The sequence below is a fragment of the Procambarus clarkii genome, chromosome 74 (genome assembly GCF_040958095.1).
Source record: "Procambarus clarkii isolate CNS0578487 chromosome 74, FALCON_Pclarkii_2.0, whole genome shotgun sequence".
Classification (NCBI taxonomy): Eukaryota; Metazoa; Arthropoda; class Malacostraca; order Decapoda; family Cambaridae; genus Procambarus; species Procambarus clarkii.
In genome coordinates this window covers 18,188,674-18,208,437 of record NC_091223.1, presented here as the reverse complement: position 1 = coordinate 18,208,437, position 19,764 = coordinate 18,188,674, and the positions used below count along the sequence as shown (strand labels likewise).

The 19,764-nt window shown below is 41.2% G+C and overlaps 1 long non-coding RNA gene across 9 annotated transcripts; it reads right to left on the bottom strand.

The window, feature by feature from the left end:
• Positions 1–420: 420 nt before the first annotated feature.
• LOC138356742 (uncharacterized) lies at positions 421–12,527 on the bottom strand. Of its 9 annotated transcripts, none has more exons than XR_011224619.1 (5): positions 12,509–12,523; positions 11,708–11,839; positions 8,700–8,863; positions 7,351–7,449; positions 421–518 (listed from the first exon to the last, which is right to left on the bottom strand). It is a non-coding gene; the product is annotated as an uncharacterized lncRNA (long non-coding RNA). The 9 variants fall into 9 exon arrangements; XR_011224618.1 differs by lacking the exon at positions 12,509–12,523 and adding an exon at positions 12,492–12,508; XR_011224620.1 differs by lacking the exon at positions 12,509–12,523 and adding an exon at positions 12,416–12,430.
• Between the last annotated feature and the right edge of the window lie 7,237 nt (positions 12,528–19,764).

The window sequence follows — 19,764 nt, the reverse complement described above, 5'->3', positions numbered from 1 at the left end:
GATGCAGTTTGTACTGATCCTACCCCATTTCATAAAAGGGGACCAGGCAGTCTTGCAGATTTCCCTGGCTTGGCTTTTTCAGAGCTTTGCTCTACTACCCATCTAATAGATGGACTAGATTTGCATAGGTTTAGGGACCCTTAACAATGGTTACATTGTTACTTCTCACAGGGCTTGTTTGCTGAATGGGTGGATGCATCTAAAACTTTAGTGCCTGGCATGCATTGTACAGTGCTTTCTGTAAAGCATATGTACAATGTGTTGATGGCACTAAAGTGGTGGATGTAATGCACTCATTCAGGGAACAAGCTCTGCACTAAAACCAGAGGAAGGGATAGGCCTTGCTGAGCCTATCTTAAAAGATAGGCTGTTAGGATTTTTGGGACTTATAATTAGGCATTGGTGATAATAAAAGTAGTGTCCCTGTTTATGTTTATTTTTCTTTTACAGGTGATTGTCTCTGGAGTTGTCTTGGCCTTTTGGATCTTCTGTTCATCTAGGAGCATCTGTCCCACAACCTGAAACAGTAATAAATATTAGATGTATTATAAATACTATATGTAAAACTTATTAAATAAAATAATTTTAATGAAACTACTTTATATACCTTATCCTGAAAATTATTGTTTACTACTATTGATGCAATGTTCAAACATCTGAAGTTTTTTTACTTTGAAAATAAATACTTGGTAAATATTCCACCTATTTGTAACTTGTTATATAGGTGCATGCAAAATGCATTTGAAAAGATGTAAAAGTGGACTACCTATTCAATTTACATAGACTAATTTGCAATATTTGTTAGTTTGAAATATTAAAGTGGAAGAAACTTTAATCTATATTTTAGTTTTCATATTTGAAAGTAAATTTAAAGCTATGCAACACCTAAGCTTTAGTTAATTTAATCATAATTTGTACAAAGATTGTTAAACTTACAAAACATTAGAAAAGTGACACTGAAAACCATGTTGTATAGATGCTTCAAAGTCTTTGGTAACAAACTTTAATCAAAGCTCTTAAATGATTTGTCTGCCAAACTCTTCAGATATTCTGAAATATTTTACCTAGATTAAAACTAACATTGTTTGAAAGGGCAAAACAGACTACTGTCAATTAGTTTGACCTAACATCTGCAAGGTCCTGAAGGAATGGAATTTTTTTTGTAAAACTTTCTTTGCTGAAAACAAACCCTGCCTAATGAACCTGCTCATTTTTTTTAGAAATGGTAATGCAACATTCATTTGGTACTTTGGCCATTAAAACAATGGTAAAGACCAAGAAGCAACAAACAGGTACATGGTAGAAAGGACAAAAGAATGGTTACGAGGACCCTTTCATTTGTTAAAGAAATGACTGGGAAAAATGCTGTCATACCACAAGGGGTCTTAACACTTGTCATATACATCACTGACATTAATCTTAATATTACCAACCACAAAAATTGCTGATAACATGTTAAAGAATATAATATTGAGGCCTTAATGCAGATCTATAACTCTACAAATAGTAACAAGACTGGCAATTTCTTAATATAAAACAGAAAAAAATCCAAGACCTTGCACGTGAGCCAGAACAATCCATATCACAACTACCACATTAAAATGAAACAACAATGACGGTAAGGTAATTACCAAAAGAAGGCACCAAACCGGGAAGGCCATGTAGCACCATCAAAGTGCGAAATAATCAGAGGGCGCTAAATATCACCAAGAATGCCAATACGAGAACAAAAACGCATAAGGCGAACGATATCAAAAGTATCCGATTCGCCTAGAATTCTATCGAGGGGCGAGGGACACGCTCGTCCTGGACGTCAGGACATTCAACAAGGATATGCACAACTGTAAGAGGGACAACGCAATTCGGACAATAAGGAGCAGGGCAGCGCTCCATTAAGTGACCGTGGGTTAAGCAGGAATGACCAACCCACAGCCACGCCAAAGCAGTGTCCCACCGCCGGTTACGGTGGTGGGAGGAAAGCCATGGGGACACACTAAGTTTAAGAGTACGCAGCTTGTTACCAACCACAGAGGACCAACAACCCTGCCAACGGGGAAGAATGAATAACAGGATAAAAGTCGGAATAAGGAATACCTTTACGGGAGATGGGACAAGAACGGATAGCTTCCTTAGCGGCATCATCCGCACGCTCATTGAAACACCAATATGGCTGGGAACCCAGCAAAACTCTACTGATTTAAATTTACTAGAAATAAGAAACAGCCAATGTTGAATCTCAATGACCACCGGATGGACAGGATTAAAGGACCCTAGAGCCATGAGGGCACTACGAGAATCAACTAAATCATTCGTTTTGCCCGAAACGCATTGCGTAATAGTGGCTTTAGGCATTGTATGTACTAGCTCTATCTATATATCAATCCATTAATGTAACATCACTTGTATGTATATACCTTACCTGAATAAACATCTAAACATCTGAATCTGAACTACAACCACAAGGGAGGAATGAGAAAGCAAGAGACAAAGAGCATAGAGAATAGCATAAAGTTCTGCCGTAAAGACGCTAGCCTCCGAAGGGAGGCGACACATGTAAGTACGGTCAGGAAAAACAACAGAGTAGCCCACACCATCCGCAGACTTAGACCCATCAGAGAAGATGGAAATAGAGTGGGAGTGCGAAGAAAAGTGCTCAAGGAAGACGCTTTTCAGAATTGTAGGAGGGGGTAAAGGCTTTAGTAATACAAGTCAAGGACGTACAAAACTTGGGAAGGGGGACTCTCCACGGAGGTAATGAAGGAACAATACGAGGAGAAACATTAGAAATATGAACAGAAAGAGAATCCTGTAAGCGAGATAACTGGACAGAAAGTGGGAGACAATGAAGAGGAGAACCACAGGAGGAGGAAAAGTCAATGCACGACAGAGGCGAGAGGAAGGATGTTGGAAGGACCGCGCAAGATAGCGAAGACAGTAGCGATCACGGCAGTCCTGAAGAGAGAGAAAGCCAGTGTCAACATACAAACTAAGGGCGGGAGGCGAACGAAAGGCACCAGAGCCGAGACGCAACCCAGTATGGTGCAAAGCATCAAGACGGCGAAGAGTAGAAGGAGAAGCAGAAGAGTATGCAGGGCAACCATAATTGAGTTTAGACAGGACGAGAGAGGAGTGCAAATAGAGGAGCGTGCGCCTATCCGCTCCCCAAGAAGTATGGGACAAAACCTTAAGGAGGTTAAGGGCCTTAGAGCATTCAACTCGGAGGCAAGAGATATGGGCTGACCAAGACAAACGAGTGTCAAAGACTAACCCCAAAAGCTTCGCGGAATCCCTGTACACAATGAGATGACCATAAAGCAACAACAATGAAGTAAAGGTCCTTTCAGTAAGAATCTATCATTCCCTGAAAGTTGCTGCAGTAAAAAATAAAAGAAAATACAAGTCCCTAGAAATAAACAAGCAACCTTTTTGACTAAGGAAAAGAAGGTAGTTATTCTACTGTATAAATCTAAGTATTCACTTAGATAACTGTATCCAAGCATAGAGGTTCCCCGTCCCCCCCCATCCCTTTCAGAAAAACATCTACTTTCGAAAAAGTTTAACATTGGCCAACAAAAATGATTCCAGAACTAAATTGCCTAATACCAGGAACAACTGAGAGCCATGACAAACACTGCAACCCTCTCCTACCCCCAAGTCTTATGCTATTTATGATCCAAGGTAATTTGAGATACTATACTGTACTTCCTACAGAAGAGTCTAGTGAGAGGGTGATCTCCTGGCGATTAAATTGAAGCACGATACAGGTGTCAACGAACATCAGTCAGCCCACTTGTCAGCACAGTGGATAACTAATGACATCATAATCTGCAGTGTTGTATGCCTCCCTGTGGCCATTTAAATCAATAAAACACAGGGTTGTGGCAATGTTTACAGCATAAGGCAAGGTATAGAGGAATCCTGGAATGCCATGTAATGTGTAGTCCTTGAATGTGCTTTAGGCAACCAAATTGAATAACAACATTTCTGGTGTTCGGCTAAATAATCCGACTTTCTCATTCGGTATAATGTTTTAAACCTAAATAGGAATTCACTTTAAAGGTCAATTTATTTGGAAAGTGCTAACCAGATTACAAATTACTGAGCTCTGAAAGTACTACAAGGCAAGTTTAACCGAATGAGTGTTTGCCTATCCATACCCCCATGAGGTATGTGACAACACTGAATAAAGGGTCTTTGAGCATTCACCGTGCAGGTATTTGACATGACCAATATAGCCAAGTGTTAAAGATCATTCTAAGCAGTTCTGCACAATCCATATACTATCAATTAATATAATTGTACAATGGTGCTTGGTGGATGATATTTCCTATTAAAACTCATTGGACAACTGTTTGTATTAGACATTTTAAACCTACAAATGGTAGCCCTAAATATCGCACTACAGTATTAATTACAAGATGAACAATGTAAAATCAATACCACAACAGCAAAGGATGACGGCTTTTCAACAACCGACAAACACGCAGGTCTAACACCAGCCATCCCGAGAGAGGACGTCCCAAGCATGTACACCCCACAACTTTACATCACCTTTGCTATCTCACTCGAGCACGCAACAGCATGAGGATGCCATACTCCCAAACAAACTCCATGCACTTTGAGGCTTTAACAACTCAACATTTAAAAAGTTGATTTAAAAAATCAAACACCTGAATTTTTCCATAATTAAATTTACTAGGGAAATGCACACCAAGCCAAGAAACTTACAATGAAGATGAACAAACTACACACAACTGTCACCAAACTTCCACATACCACCCCCCTCTCACTCCTGCCCTCCCTCCTTAGGTGCTCTGATTGGCTGAGCACCTAAGCCACCACCACTCACCTCTTGTTGTGAGAGCCTAAAGCATGTTTGGTTGCACTTTAAAAGTTCCCGAGTGTACTCGCCTAATTGTGAGTACCGCCTGCCCGGTTCACCATTTTGTTTTTCAATCTACCTCAATTTACCCCTTTACAGTCAAATATTATGCAAAATTCTGTTTAAGACTTGTCCCTTCTTAACTTAAATAACTGCTTTGGCCATCTGCAATCTTTCTAGGTGGGTAACAATGACTCTTGAGGCCAGAAAGGACTTATCAGACGGCGATCATAACAATACGGTACACACACAAAATCACAACCTGATATACACCAAGCAGAAAATCCACTGGAGCTGTGAGGCGACGTAAACCCTTGCCCAAGGCACTGGCAGCTGCATACTCTACCACAGTATATTACTGACTTTGTAAAAGTCTTACAACCGGATTTCCCCATAAATCACAGCAAGTTTTGAGGCCACTCCTTGAGTCAACGTCTTACGTAAGACCTACAAGCACTCAGGTGACGGCTGAAGCAGTTCAACACCATACACCCCAACTTCAAATACACAGTTGAGAGGCAGGACCAAAACGTGATTTTCTGTGTGTGCCTGAAGTTGGGGCATACGGTCTTGCTTCACCCTTCACTTTACCCTTCACCGGCGTACTTCAGGGGTTTTATTTAATACTTGGACTGGCTTCAGTAGGGCCTCCAGACTTTCTGTGGCTTCACAAGTGTCACGTGAATCCCCTGCATAGCAGTGGAACTGCCTTTTCCCTTCACCTTCAATCCCTCTGCACTGGAAGTATACATCTACACCAGCCCAGAAGAGTCATCAGTCCTGCCACCTCTCCATACCCCCCAGGGCCTGGCACGGCCTGGTACGACTCAGAGGCAAGCCGGGCTCCACTGCTAACTGGCAGTTTCTCCCCACAAACAAGCAGTTAGCCGCCTTCAACTGACAGTGGTACAGCTCAACACAAAGGCACCGCCAGCCACAACGAGCAGTTTGCTAGTTGACCAGATGTCCACCTCGTGTTGACACTGGATGAGTCATCACCGCCGGACTATATAAAGAGCGCTGCCTCCCTGGAGAGGCAATCTCTCCCTTAGTGCTCTAGGATCACCTTCGTGTCTCTAACCCGTCGTCCGCTTCCAGCCAACGTCGTGTGACTGATGCCATGGTGGTATGGTAGCTGTCTTCAGAACACCAGTATATCTTCATACTTTTATTCATTGCTTATAGTTTATTTTTTGCATTTAAGGTCATACTAACTTGTTCACCTTTGCATTACATGATAGTCAAGTATTGTCATGTGATATTTTTGTTCATTACTATTTCAGTAAATTGTTTAATTATTTATTTGATAATTTTCATTTGTTTCCACCTGCAACTTACACACTGCAAGGCCAATAGCAGCATTTCTTTCATTTATGTGAGGGAGAGCCATACCATCTTGGTTCAGTATAGCTGTGATACCATAACCCGTCACACAAGATATCCAGTTGTAAGACTTTTACCATCAGTGGTGGTAGAGTATGCAACTGGCAATGCCTTTGTTACAGGTTCGCTTCATCTCACAGCCCCAGTGGATTTTCTCACACATTTGAATACATGAAACAACTTTATTTGATACATTCCAAACCAAAGTACTGTACAGTACAGTAATGTGGTTCAGTACATGTGGGTCAAGGCTTACAGAATTTAGGAACGGGGACCCCTCCATAGGGGCAAAGACGGAATGACACGAGGGGAAATATTGGTAACACAAACTGAAAGAGCATTTTGTAAGAGACAATCGTACAGAAAGAGATAGGTGGTGAAGGGGAACAGGGACCACAGGATGGGTAAAGGTCAAGGCATGACATAAGCAAGAGTGAGGGTGCTGTAAGGACCGTGCAAGGTGGAGAAGACAGTAGCGATCATGGCGATCCTGTAGAAACAGGACGTCAGTTTCAACATACAGGCTTAGGGTAGGTGTCGAAGGAAAGGTACCAGAGCTGAGCCGTAACCCAGTATGATGCAGTGTGTCCAGATGGTGAAGGGTAGAAGGAGAAGCAGACGAGTAAACAGGGCCATAATCGAGTTTAGACAGAACGAGAGAGGAATGTAAAGAGAGGAGCAGTGTCGATTAGCTCCCCAAGAAGTATGGGACATGACCTAAAGTTAGTTAAGGGCCTTAGAGCATTCAACTCGGCCGTAAAAAATATGGGGCGACAAAGACAAACGAGTGTTAAAGATTAGCCCTAAAAGCTTTAGCAGATTCTTTGTACAAAAGGGGATGACCCCTGTTACCTAACAGTAAATAGGTATCTGGGAGTTAGCTGTTACAGGCTGCTTCCTAGGGGGGTGTGTGTGTGGGAGAAAACAAAATTTAGTAGTTAACCACTGAACTGCTCTGTCTCCAAATAACACCCTGGTGCACAAGAAATAAATTCTTTCCAAAATTTTTTTTTCTCTTCTTATATTGTTAAAATGCAGAGTCTGATCACGGGGAAACTAAACAAAAAATATTGTATGTGACTTACTTTAGCTGCGATGGAGCTGGGAAGTTGAGCAAATTATGGGCGCTGAGCGTTGGAGCGATGGGGGTCTGTCGGCCCTGCCACCCCGTGCGACGGCAGTTGCTGCGAATAAAATGTTGAGCAATTATTTTGAAGTTTCTCATTCATTTCTTCCTTTTTTTTGCTGTAATATTATTTAAAAGTGTGTAATTTGTGGAATTTATATAATTCAAAGTATAGAACATCGCTATGCTCAAAATTATGGGCCTCATATATGCGACATATTCTACAATCAAACAGTGTTTTTGCTGTTATTACACTATATACACACATTGTATATACCCATCTACGTATGTATTCACCATAACGATCCACTATGTTGGTATGGTGAGCCCAAAAAACATGAGTGAGCTGCCACACCCTGCCAGTCCTCCCTCCCTCCTTCAACACATTACTCGCCAACATTCGTCCTCCCAAAATACTGTTATTGTGTTTATTACACTATTTACACACGTTATGTATAAGTATGTACATGTTTTATTCATGTACATACGTACATACTTGCCATCTCCTCACCTCTCTCTCTTGCCTACTTAATGCTCTTGCTTCCCTCATCTCATCACAATCGACTTTATAATGGTCCAGGACGGATCGAAATGTCGTCGTCTATTCAATTTCCAGTGTGTGGTTTGGTCAACAATGAAATCTTCATGCAAGATCTTATAAAGAAAACCCCTAGAACGAGTTTTGCAGATACGAAAGAGTTTAAGGTGAGTAGGGGATGGTTTGAGAAATTTTGAAAAAAGACGTGGTATTCATAGTGTTGTGAGGCATGGTGAGGGTGCCAGCTCAGACAAAGTAGGGGCTGAAAGATTTGTTCGTGATTTTAAAGATTTTGTAGATACTGTATTGATGGATATATTCCACAACAAGTGTTTAATTGTGAGGAGACATGGCTATTCTGGAAAAAATTGCCGAAGAGGACATACATTACCCAAGAGGAGACGCCACTGCCCGGACACAAGCTAACTTGGGCTAACTTGTGTCAGGATAGGCTAACTCTTGTGCTGTGTGGCGATTTGAAAATTAAACCCTTGCTCGTGTATCATTCCGAAAATCCAAGAGTTTTAAAAAATATATAACGTGCAGAAAAACTGTGATGTAGAGTGGTTTGCCCTGCCATCAAAAAATATCTGCAAGAGAAAAGTTTGACACTAAAGGGCCTGCTTCTCGACAATGCTCCTGCTCATCCTCCAGACTTGGAGGATACATTGTTGGGGCCACTTTTTTTTTTTTTTTTAGGGATATTCCTGCATGGGCCCTAAGTTTCTGGCTAATGAACCAATGACATGAAGGAGGAGTTTTCAACCTACCTTGTGTTAGGTGTGCAGGGGTCAATAGGCTGAACATAATGTCAGGAGCAAAGGGGGGCGTTTGCCTCTTCAAACACAATTGTGACCATCTTCATCTCTTCGAACTATCCTAAATGCTCTCTTCACCTGTCTGACCAAATTGGGTGTCCAGACCACCTTTGAATCTGAAATTGTAAAATTAATAGCAATTTCAGAATATTCAGTCCATTTATACTAACAAAATTATACATACAGTACTGTAATTGAAATTTTACAGAATGATAAAGGCAATTTAGCAACTTTGTTAAAATGCACATGGGGGAAATACATGAAAATAGGTTAATATTGTTTGTAAGGTTGATGGGAAATGTTTATTACTTTTATGATTTAAAAGATGTATAGCCCTAATACTCCATCCTGGGTGCATTCCACCAGGTAATGACCACAGCAAAAGTTTTCCACGAGGCTCTATTGTCACACAAACTTTTCACATTTTCAAACTTGATTCATCTTTTCCCCCTCGTTCCAGGGGTTTTCTTTAAAAGGTCTTCATGCAAATGCCTTGGTTTCTCACAAATGATGGCCTCTGAAATGCTATCACCTGCTAACTCCTTGTTGTGTATCCAAATTAATAAAAACTTTTTAACATCCTCAAGTGTTGTGTTCTTTGTTTCGGGATTGTTGATATGCCTTTTGCCACTTTAATGTTCATAATGTCCTTTTTCTTAGCAAGTACAGTGCATATTGTTGACATAGATTTGTTGTACTGCCTAGCTAGTTCAACAACCTGTGCACCATTTTGATGTTTATGAATGCTCTCTTGTTTTTCCTCTATGGTCATTCTCACATGTGTTTTCTTGGCTTGAACCTTACCACTGGCTTTCTTGGGACTCATGGCAAGATATATCATAACAAATTTTATGTTCAAATAGCCAAAAATCCCAAAACAAATGTAATGCTTTACAAAGAATTCAGGCGCGATACTTACTAGGCAGGAGACACTGGTAAACTGAGGCGCGATCACCATGCCACCACGCGCTAGGTCAGCCCATACGTATATCAACAAACTCCTTTCCCGAGGCAAAGTTTGTAACCCGATTCAAATTTTTTGAAGAAATTAGGCTCGTAACCCGAAAAGTTCATAAATATTCATTCGTAAGCCGAGGTGTCACTATATATAACTAAAAAATTAAACTCAGGATTACTTTCAACCCCCACCCCTTTTGCTCTACTCCATCGCCACCTACCTTCACCCCCCTCTATGATGTACTCTTCCATAGACACCTACCTTTGCCCCCCTCCTCCCCTCTACTCCTCCATCATCACCTACCTTCACACCCCCTCCCTTCTCCTCCTCCATCGTCACCTTCCTTTCACCCTCCTCTATGATGTACTCTTCCATAGACACCTACGTTCACTGCATATAATGCTCCCCTCTACTTCTCCATCGTCACCTACTTGCACCCCCCCCTCCGCTCTACTCCTCCAGGGTCGCAGACAATTTCACGAGCGTGAGAACTACGAGTTCTCTAACTACTCTCACACTCCTACTCTCTCACCAGTGAGGGGGAGGGAAGGAGGGAGGAAATGAAGGAAGAAAGGTGGGGGAGAGAGAATAGGCAGGGGGGGGAGGAGGGCCTAGATACATTTCTTCCATATAGATAGGTAGACTGAGGGAGAGCTGCTTGCCAAGAGCCCTATCAGACAGGCTTCCTATTCCTCAACCCTCCCTAATATGCCACAACTTGCTCGATTGTTATTCTTGGTGTGACTCGAGAACTGACCTCGAGGCGGGGCATGGGCATGGATTATCTCCCTGGGGCACGCACCTCCCTGCCCCAGCTCTCTCTCTCTCTCACATAATCTATCAAGGGTCTAACATGAGGTCATTGTGCCTACCAGAAGTGTATATGTCCAAGGCTGGCCACCTGTCTGGACCATTCAAATGTATAAACACGTAATTAGTCTATTAAAATTATATATAATGCTACAATTATAAATTAATTTGTTCGTGGTCATTCGTTTATCAGTATTTTAATATGAGGTATATATACGCATGTATGTATACGTTGACGTACACATATATGATTATGTGTATAGAATGATTATGATTATGTGTAATCATATATGATTATATCTAATGGAATGCATTAGTAAGTGATGTGGTGGAGGCTGACTCCATACACAGGTTCAAGTGTAGATATGATAGAGCCCAATAGGCTCAGAAACCTGTACACCTGTTGATTGACGGTTGAGAGGTGGAACTAAAGAGCCAGAGCTCAACCCCAGCAAGCACAATTAGGCGAGTATATGAACGAATGCACATGTACACTTTCAAATGAATTAAGATACCTTGAGATACACAATGACTTCGTTTAAATAGTTTAAACACATTATGGTACTGATTTTGACATGCTGATGTCTGGAAGGGAGAGGGGGTGTGGGGGGTTATTGTCTGAGGTGGAGGACCAGAGGAGGGGGTCAGTGGAAGGATGGTGGCTGGAGGGATGCCATTGTTCTAATGGTTATGAAAACAATTATTGATGGCAGGAATTCAGTGGGTGTGTACTTCACCCGCACCATCACCATACTGTGCCCTGCTACAACCCCCCCCCCCACTCCACCCATGCTGTGCGGGGCGTATTACACATTATGGGATAACCGACTGTCTGTCCATTCCTGTCTGCTCGTTATGCTGCCCTTCCTTTTGAAAATTGTCTGCTTTATCGACTTCCTTCAAGACCACACGTTAGCCTCTTATCACGCCCTCTTACCACTCTCAGGGAGCCGGCTCTTCTATACAATAGTTACCACTCAGTCCCCAAGGTGAAAGAGTGTCCGGGCATATGACTTGTTACGTGTACTTATTTGCGATTCGTTTGGGCTGTCACGTGTGGTGATTAGTGTTGGGTAAGGCTAGGCCAGGTCAGGTCAGACTAGGCCAGGTCAGACTAGGCTAGGCCAGGCTAGGCCAGGTCAGGCCAGGCCAGGCTAGGCAGGGTGAGAGAAGTAAAGCGGCAGGTACTTACGTTTCCGAGAAAGTAGCGGCGGTAGTATATTGTTGATTTAGGGAGTTGTTGAACTCCCTCCACACATTCTCTTGTGTCAACTACATTTACAAAACCCTGTTCTTAAATGCAAACCATGCTCTGAAACTCTCCCTGGACAGATGTAATAGGACCCATTATCACCACACCAGAAATAAATATCTCTTTGATATCCCCAGGGTCAAACTTAATCTGTGTAAACACTCTATGCAAATTAAGGGACCTAGTCTATGGAACTCACTCCCTAGTGAATTGAAAAACTGTAAAACTTTTGCCTTATTTAAAAGCAAAACCAAAAAGTACCTAACTTCATCTATTTAGTTTCCTACACTGAGCTTTAAATTTGCTCTGTACCTAGTGTTACCCAATCTCCTAATTTTTATGTAATATCAAACAACCTTATCATTGTGTTCATTGCTGTCTTCTTTTATGTGCTAGCCATATGCTGTATTGTGACTACCAATTTTTGTCAACTACCATTCAAGCTGTCATTGCAATCAATCTTATATTGTTTCTGCTGTATTGTGCCTACCAATTTTTGTCAACTACCATTCAAGCTGTCATTGCAATCAATCTTAGCTACCTATGTGCTTTAATATACTGTACCTATAATTTTCTCTCATCTTCTTTTTTTTTCATTCCATGTAATCTGTTTTCATTTTTTTGTCTATAAACTTTGCAAGTATTTACCTCCTTAAAATTTTCTTAGATTAAGGACCTGCCCGAAACGCTGCGCGTGCTAGTGGCTTTACAAGACTGTAATTACCATATTTGTATCCTTACATTCCTTATGTACATTCTTGTATATGCATAAATAAATAAATAAATAAATAAATAAATTTAGATTCGACGACATCCTGAAGCTAGTAGGTGGCGGCCTCATCGCTCTCGAACTTCTTGTTGTTGTAGGGGATACGAGGCACACCCAATATCCCCCTTACATTGATCACATCGCACACTAATATTTTTACTATTTCGGACACCAGATTTGTCTGTTTCGTATATGTATAATTGTTCAATATTAAAACCACAATAGAATGCTCTAAGTACTTTCGTATATTAATACATCTTCAGAAGGAATGGTTCGCTCTGAAGATGTATTAAAATAAGAAAGTACTAAAGGAAATTCCTGTTTCAATTCTTCCTCCGTGGTCTGACACTCTTATTATATATTGTATATACTGAATTATATATACTATGCTTATATAATATATACTGAAATATTGTTACATTTAACGTATGAAACAAAGTATATATCTGTATTTTTAATAAAATATAAAACATTAATATTTATCAACGTATCTCTGTGAATTACATAATTTATCAGTATTGTACAGCCTGTGATCTCCACTTGGCTGGCCACTGATACCTAAGTAGCTTTCATGTGTCCGGACACCGGCGATAGGATTGTATTATTTAACTTTAAAAAGAGAGATATTTCTTGAAATGTTGTCACATTAACGTCTACATCTTCCTGAGTTAAGCTTAGTTAAGCTAGTTAAGCTTAGTTAAGCTGAGTTAAGCTTACTGAGTTCTTCCGGAGTTAAACTTAATCTGTGTAAACACTCTATGCAAATAAAGGGACCCAGTTTATGGAACTCACTCCCTACTGAATTGAAAAGCTGTCCAACTTTTACATCATTCAAAATCAATACTAAAAAGTACCTAATTTCATCTTCATAGTTTTTCACTTTTTGCCTTAAAATTGCACTGTATCTATTGCTACCCAATCTCCCAACCTTTATGTTCCCAATTTGAACATCTTTACCATTGTGATAATTCTGTTTTTTTATATGTGCTGCCAATCTGTTGTATGGTGTTTATAAATCTTGTTTATCTGTATCTTTTGCTACCCAGTCTCCCAATCTTTATGTACCCAATCTGAACATCTTTACCATTGTGATCATTGCTGTCTTATATGTGCTGTCAATCTGCTGTATGGTGTCTATTAACCTTGTTTAAATTACTAATCAAGCTGTCAATGTAATCAATCAGAGCTTTAATATAACAATATGCTTTAATATACTTACTTATCTCTCTAATCTCATTTTTCTCTTGTAATGCATCTTTATCATTTATCAATTCTGATTGAAATTACCTACTTAAAATTATCTGCTAGATTAAGGACCTGCCCGAAACGCTGTGCGTACTAGTGACTTTACAAGAATGTATATACTGTACTATCCAATGTATTCTCACAAACCCAATGTACCTTCTTGTATATATATAAATAAATAAATAAATAATAAATAAAACTTTGGATACACAACAAGGAGTTAGCAGGTGATAGCATTTCAGAGGCCATCATTTGTGAAAAAGCAAGGCAATTGCATGAAGACCTTTTAAAGAATACCCTTGAAACAAGTGATGCAGATACAAAAGCATTTAAGGCAAGCAGGGGATGGTTTGAGAAATTTAGAAAAAGAAGTGGCATTCATAGTCTTGAGCCATGGGGAGGCTGCCAGCTCAGACAAACCAGCTGCTGAAAGATTTGTTGGCAAATTTAAAGATTTTGTAGAGAGTGAGGAATACCTACCACAATAAGTGTTTAATTGTGACGAGACAGGACTATTCTGGAAAAGATTGCCTAAGAGGGCATACCCAGGAGAAGTCATTGCCCGAACACAAGCCTATGAAAGATAGGCTAACTCTTGTGTTGTGTGGTATACGAGTGGCGATTTGAAAATTAAATCCTTACTTGTGTATCATTCTGAAAATCCAAGAGTTTTCAAAACAGTAATGTGCAGAAAAACCAAATGTGTGTGATGTAGAGGGCTACATCAAGGGTGTAAAGCATGGGTGACAAGACAATTGTCACCCATGGGTCAGTGAATGGCGGTTTGAATGAGGTGGTTTGCCCTGCCATAAAAGAGTATCTGCAGGAGAAAAGTTTGCCACTCAAGGCCGTGCTTCTCCTCGACAATACTCCAGCTCATCCTCCAGGCTTGGAAGATGCATTGTTGGACAAATTTAATTTTGTTACAATAAAGAAATAAATACAGTTTTGATATTCCTAGAGTACGACTTAATCAAACTAGAAATGCTCTACAAATCAAGGGGCCCAGAATGTGGAATGACCTTCCCAACCATGTTAAAGACTGTACCTCTCTCAACCAGTTTAAGTTAAAAACGAAGCTATACCTAATAAATTCCCTGTAACCTACCTTACCCTTCTATTGTCAACCAATGTCTGTTTTTCTTTAAAGAGCGCTGTTTGTCGACATAATTGTATTTGTGCTGCTTTTTCATCTATGTTTTCATTTCTTGTTTTCATTCTACTCATTATGCTCAATTAGTATTAAGCTTGTCATTTAAGTTTATCATGCCCGAAACGCTTTGCGTAATAGTGGCTTTAGGCATTGTATGTACTAGCTCTACCTATAAGTCAACCAATCTTTGTAAAAATTTATTGTATGTATGTACCTTACCTAAATAAACATTTTATTTTTATTTTTTTTTTAAGTTCCTTCCTCATAACACCACTTCTCTAATTCAGCCTATGGACCAGAAAATCATATTCAATTTTAAGAAACTTTGTGAAAGGGCACTTTTCAGGAAATGTTTTGATGTGACTGATTCTACAAACCTCACTCTCAATGAGTTCTGGAAAAATCATTTTAACATTTGTAGTTCTTTAAAACTCATTGACAAAGCCTGGCAAGAAGTGACTCAAAGAACCCTGATCTCTGGCTGGAGAAAATTGTGGACTGAATATGTTTCAGAACTAAACTTTGAGGGGTTTGAGACTGAACCTGAAGTGCCTATTGTTGAGGAAATTGTTACTCTGGGCTTGAAGTTGGATGGTGCTGATGTGGAGGAGTTGGCGGAAGAACTGACCACCGAAGAAGAACTAGCCTCTTCACAAGGAGCAGCTGAGGAAATTTCTTCAGGGGAGGAGGAGGCAGTACAGAATGTCCATTCCTCAACATTTAGGAAATGGTGTAGAGTGTGGGATGAAACACAAACGTTTGTTGAAATGACTCGCCCCCAGAGCAAACTGTTAAAGGCCATTGCCTTAACTTTTTTTAATGACGCTGTGATGCCTCACTACAGACAAGTGTTACAATGTAGGGAAAAACAAGCCTCTATGGATAATTTGAAGTGAGAAAAACAAGCAGTGAGCCACAAGCAGGCCCTAGTGGTATCCAGGCAAAATGTACCAGAGAGAGTACCCCAGAGAAGCCATCACTGCCTAATGTTATAATGGAAGGGGACTCCCCTTCCAAACACTAACACCTCTCCTCCTCACCGTCTTCCATACACCAACAAGAGTCATCAATAAAGGTTAGCAATAACTTGTACATATTTTAGTACTGAAGATTCAGGTGAATTTGGTATAAAATTTACTTTGAAGTTAATATTTTTGGGAGTGTGGACTGGATTAATTCAATTTACATTGTTTCTAATAGGAAAATTCGCTTTGGTTTACAAATTTTTGGGTTACATACTGTCTCTGGGAATGGATTAAATTTGTAAGCTGAGGTACCACTGTACTTTAAATGTAAACTCGTAGGCCATTGCTCCCTGCGCCTCTCTGAAGGAGCCAGGTTCTGGCTTGTGGTTCTCAGTGGGCATAAGGACTCCTGTGACTGATGACCCCCAAACTAATATAGCACATATCAGTTCAGATAGCTTCAGGAAGCCTCCGGGGCTCGTCCAGAAAATGGCATTTCATTACATTGAACGCTTTTCTGGGTGGAGCCCCTACGGCTCCACGGAGCTATCCATGGCTGATATGGATACCCTAACTATTTTGCATCAGTCGATGTGGGTGGAGTTCTAGCCTTCTTATCTTGAGGTTATCTTCGAGATGATTTCGGGGCATTAGTGTCCCCGCAGCCTGGTCCTCGACCAGGCCTCCACCCCCAGGAAGCAGCCCGTGACAGCTGACTAACACCCAGGTACCTATTTTACTGCTAGGTAACAGGGGCATAGGGTGAAAGAAACTCTGCCCATCGGAGACCACGAGTCAAAACCTGGCCCCCTCACAGAGGCACAAGGAGCAATGGTCCATAGAAATGCACATGTGATTTGGAGCATTCTATATCTGCCATCGACCAGGACAGGCACCCAGAAAGGTAAACGCCTCAAAACAAACCCCTATTCTGGTTAACAACGAAAATCGTGAAACGAGTGGACAGAACTCCCAAAAAGAAAAAGAGCAAACAAGCATGACGTCACATGACCCGTGGCACATGTCTGCGCAGCTCCCCCCCCCCCCTCCCCGGGACGGGGAATGAGGAGCCCCAGACCCTTGCGCTGGCGTTTCCCCCCTCAGTTCCTCGGCTGATGGGATCGTGTATAGTCATGTGGGGATCGTGTATAGTCATGTGGCTCCAGCTCCAGTGTCTTCTCTCAATGTTGTTCATTGTTTTTCAGTGCTGCTCTTAGGGTGGTCGTGTGAGTGCTTGCCTCCCTGAGTGCCCAGTAAGTACCGCCCTTGGGGCTTGGGGTTACCTTCCACAAGTCGCCTTGGGTCTACCTCTGCTGGCCTTTCGTTGCTTGGCGTTTGGCCGCCCCGTGTGTTTGGGGGTTTTCCTCCCTTGTTTACCTTGGGGTAAGTGGTAATTATAGCACTGGTGGGGCGAGGGATACTCCAGGTGATACACCACCTGGAGATGCAATATTTTATCCCAACTACATTCTTTTGGCCTTCATGGCAATCTCCCACTCATCTTTCAAAACTTCCTCCCTATTTGTTCATTTAAAGTGAGATTGTAGCACTTGCTCTGACTGTTTTCAACAATATGAAGATTGTTCCCCAAGGTAGTGTTCTAAGTACTACCCTTTCCCTAGTTGCCCTAAATGGTCTTCCTTTCACCCTTCTCTCTGACGTTTTTCAGTCCTTTATGTTGATCTCATTTTCTGCTGTTGGGGTGATGACTTACCTTTCCTCCAACACCAACTTGCCTTGGATTCTGTGTCATCCTGAACCACTAATAATGGCTTCACATTCTCTATGACTAAAACTTTTGCTATGACTTTTTTCTGGGGTAATTTTTTGCCTGCTCTTTTGCCACTCTATGATAATCCGCTTCTGTATAAAGAATTTCCTAAACTTTACGGTTAATCTTTGACACTTGTTTGTCTTGACTTGATATGGTCGCCCCATATCTCTCTCCTCTGAGTTGACTTACTTAGTCATGTCCCATACCTGTACTTCCTGGGGAGCTAATAGATACATACTTCTCTGTTTGCCTTCTAAACTCAGGTTATGGCTGCTTCCACCTATCCCTCTGAATCTTCTTCACCCCCTTTTCCGTCTTGATGCTCTGCACCATACTGGGTTACGCCTCGGCTTTGGTGCCTTTCATCCAACCCCTACCCTGAGCTTGTATGTTGAAACTGACATCATGTCTCTTTAGGATTGTAATGATCATTACCGCCTTTGCTACCTCACAGGGTCCCTGCAACATCTTCACTCTCACTTGTGCCATGCTTTGATTGTTACCCCTCAGATGTGCCCTGTTCCTTTTTACCACCTTCCTTTTTCTGTACAGATGTCTCACTTGAAAGATTCCCTCTCAGTTCACATTTGCACTCTCTCTTGTGTTCCATCCTTACCCCCATGAAGGATCCCACTTGCAAGATTGTGCAAGACCTTGACTCATATGGCTTCTACCCCTCATACTGTTATGAAATGCCATTTCCTTGGACAGCTTAACTCACACTCCCACTCCAGTGTCCTATTCACAGATGACTGTCTAGTGTTTGCTACTCTGTTGTCTTTCCTGACCAAACCTACACTGTATGAGGTTATCCGAAGCCCACTGAACCATATTTGGGTAATCCGGCCAAAATTGTGTATGGATAATTTTCTAGCAAAACTTCAACATATCCAGACAGAAATCCAGATAACCAGAGAGTTGGCCGGACAACGCAGGCTGGCATAAGAGTCCAAACCAAATCTGGATAATTTTCTGGCAAAACTTTGCCATATCCCTACAGGATTTTGGATGACTGGTGATCAGGTTAGGTAAATTTTCAAGATCTACCGTATCAAACAAGAAAAACTACAACAAGGTAAGTTGAAGTTTGTTTTAAATTAAATTTTGTATTTATTGTGCATGGGTGGAAGCTTGAATTATGTTGTACAAAAAAATGTGAATATGGACATTTTTGGATTGTTGCAGTAAATTCTGCTTATCCAGTGATAGGTCCTTCTCATACCATCCAGATAAGTGAGCTTAGACAGTATGTCAGCTAACTGCCAGAAAATAGCAATTTCATGGCAGAAATTTATGCAATTTTGTATGCTGTCAACTGCTTTTCTGATTTCAATGTTGTTTTGTCATTGTGGTTGACTCTTGCAGTGGCCTCATGGCTTTGGAGTCATTTATTTAACTCTTTGCAGCCTGTGCTAGTCGAAATCCAATATTGGCTGTTTATCTCTAGCAGGTTCAAGACAGTTGAGTATTGCTGGGTTCCAGCCATATTGGTTTTGCCTTAAATGAACATACAGACACTGCTGCTAAGGATGCCATCAGCACTTGTCCTCTTCCCCAAAAAAGGCATTCATTCATTTCTCAATCTGTTACCTCTGGTGGTACAGGTAACAAAGTGCACTCTCTTAAAAGACAACCTATCCCCTTGGCTTTCCTCCTACCATTATAATAGACGAGAAACAGCTCTGGCTAGATTAAGTATTAGCCATGAATGCTCATGGGCACTTAATGGAACACTGCCCTGCTCCTTATTGTCCCATTTAGTTGTGCACCTCCTTGTAGAAGGTCCCAATTTTCAGGCCTATTGTCAGTCTAGCTTTCCTAATGTCCCTCGAGGAAACAAATACCATTCATATCCAGTGCCCGAGGCCTGTGCCTGGCCTCGGGCTGAGCTTGGGGAGAACAACTACTCCCAGAACCCTATCAAGCAGGTATCTTGTCACTTGCCTTATGGCCTTTTGTTCTTGTACTGACATCCTAGGTGATATTTAGCATGTTTTGAATATCCATCAACACTGATGGAACTACATAATATTCCTGGTTTGGTGCCTTCTTTTGATGAAAATGACGAGCACGGGGAGATACCCCGTCTCC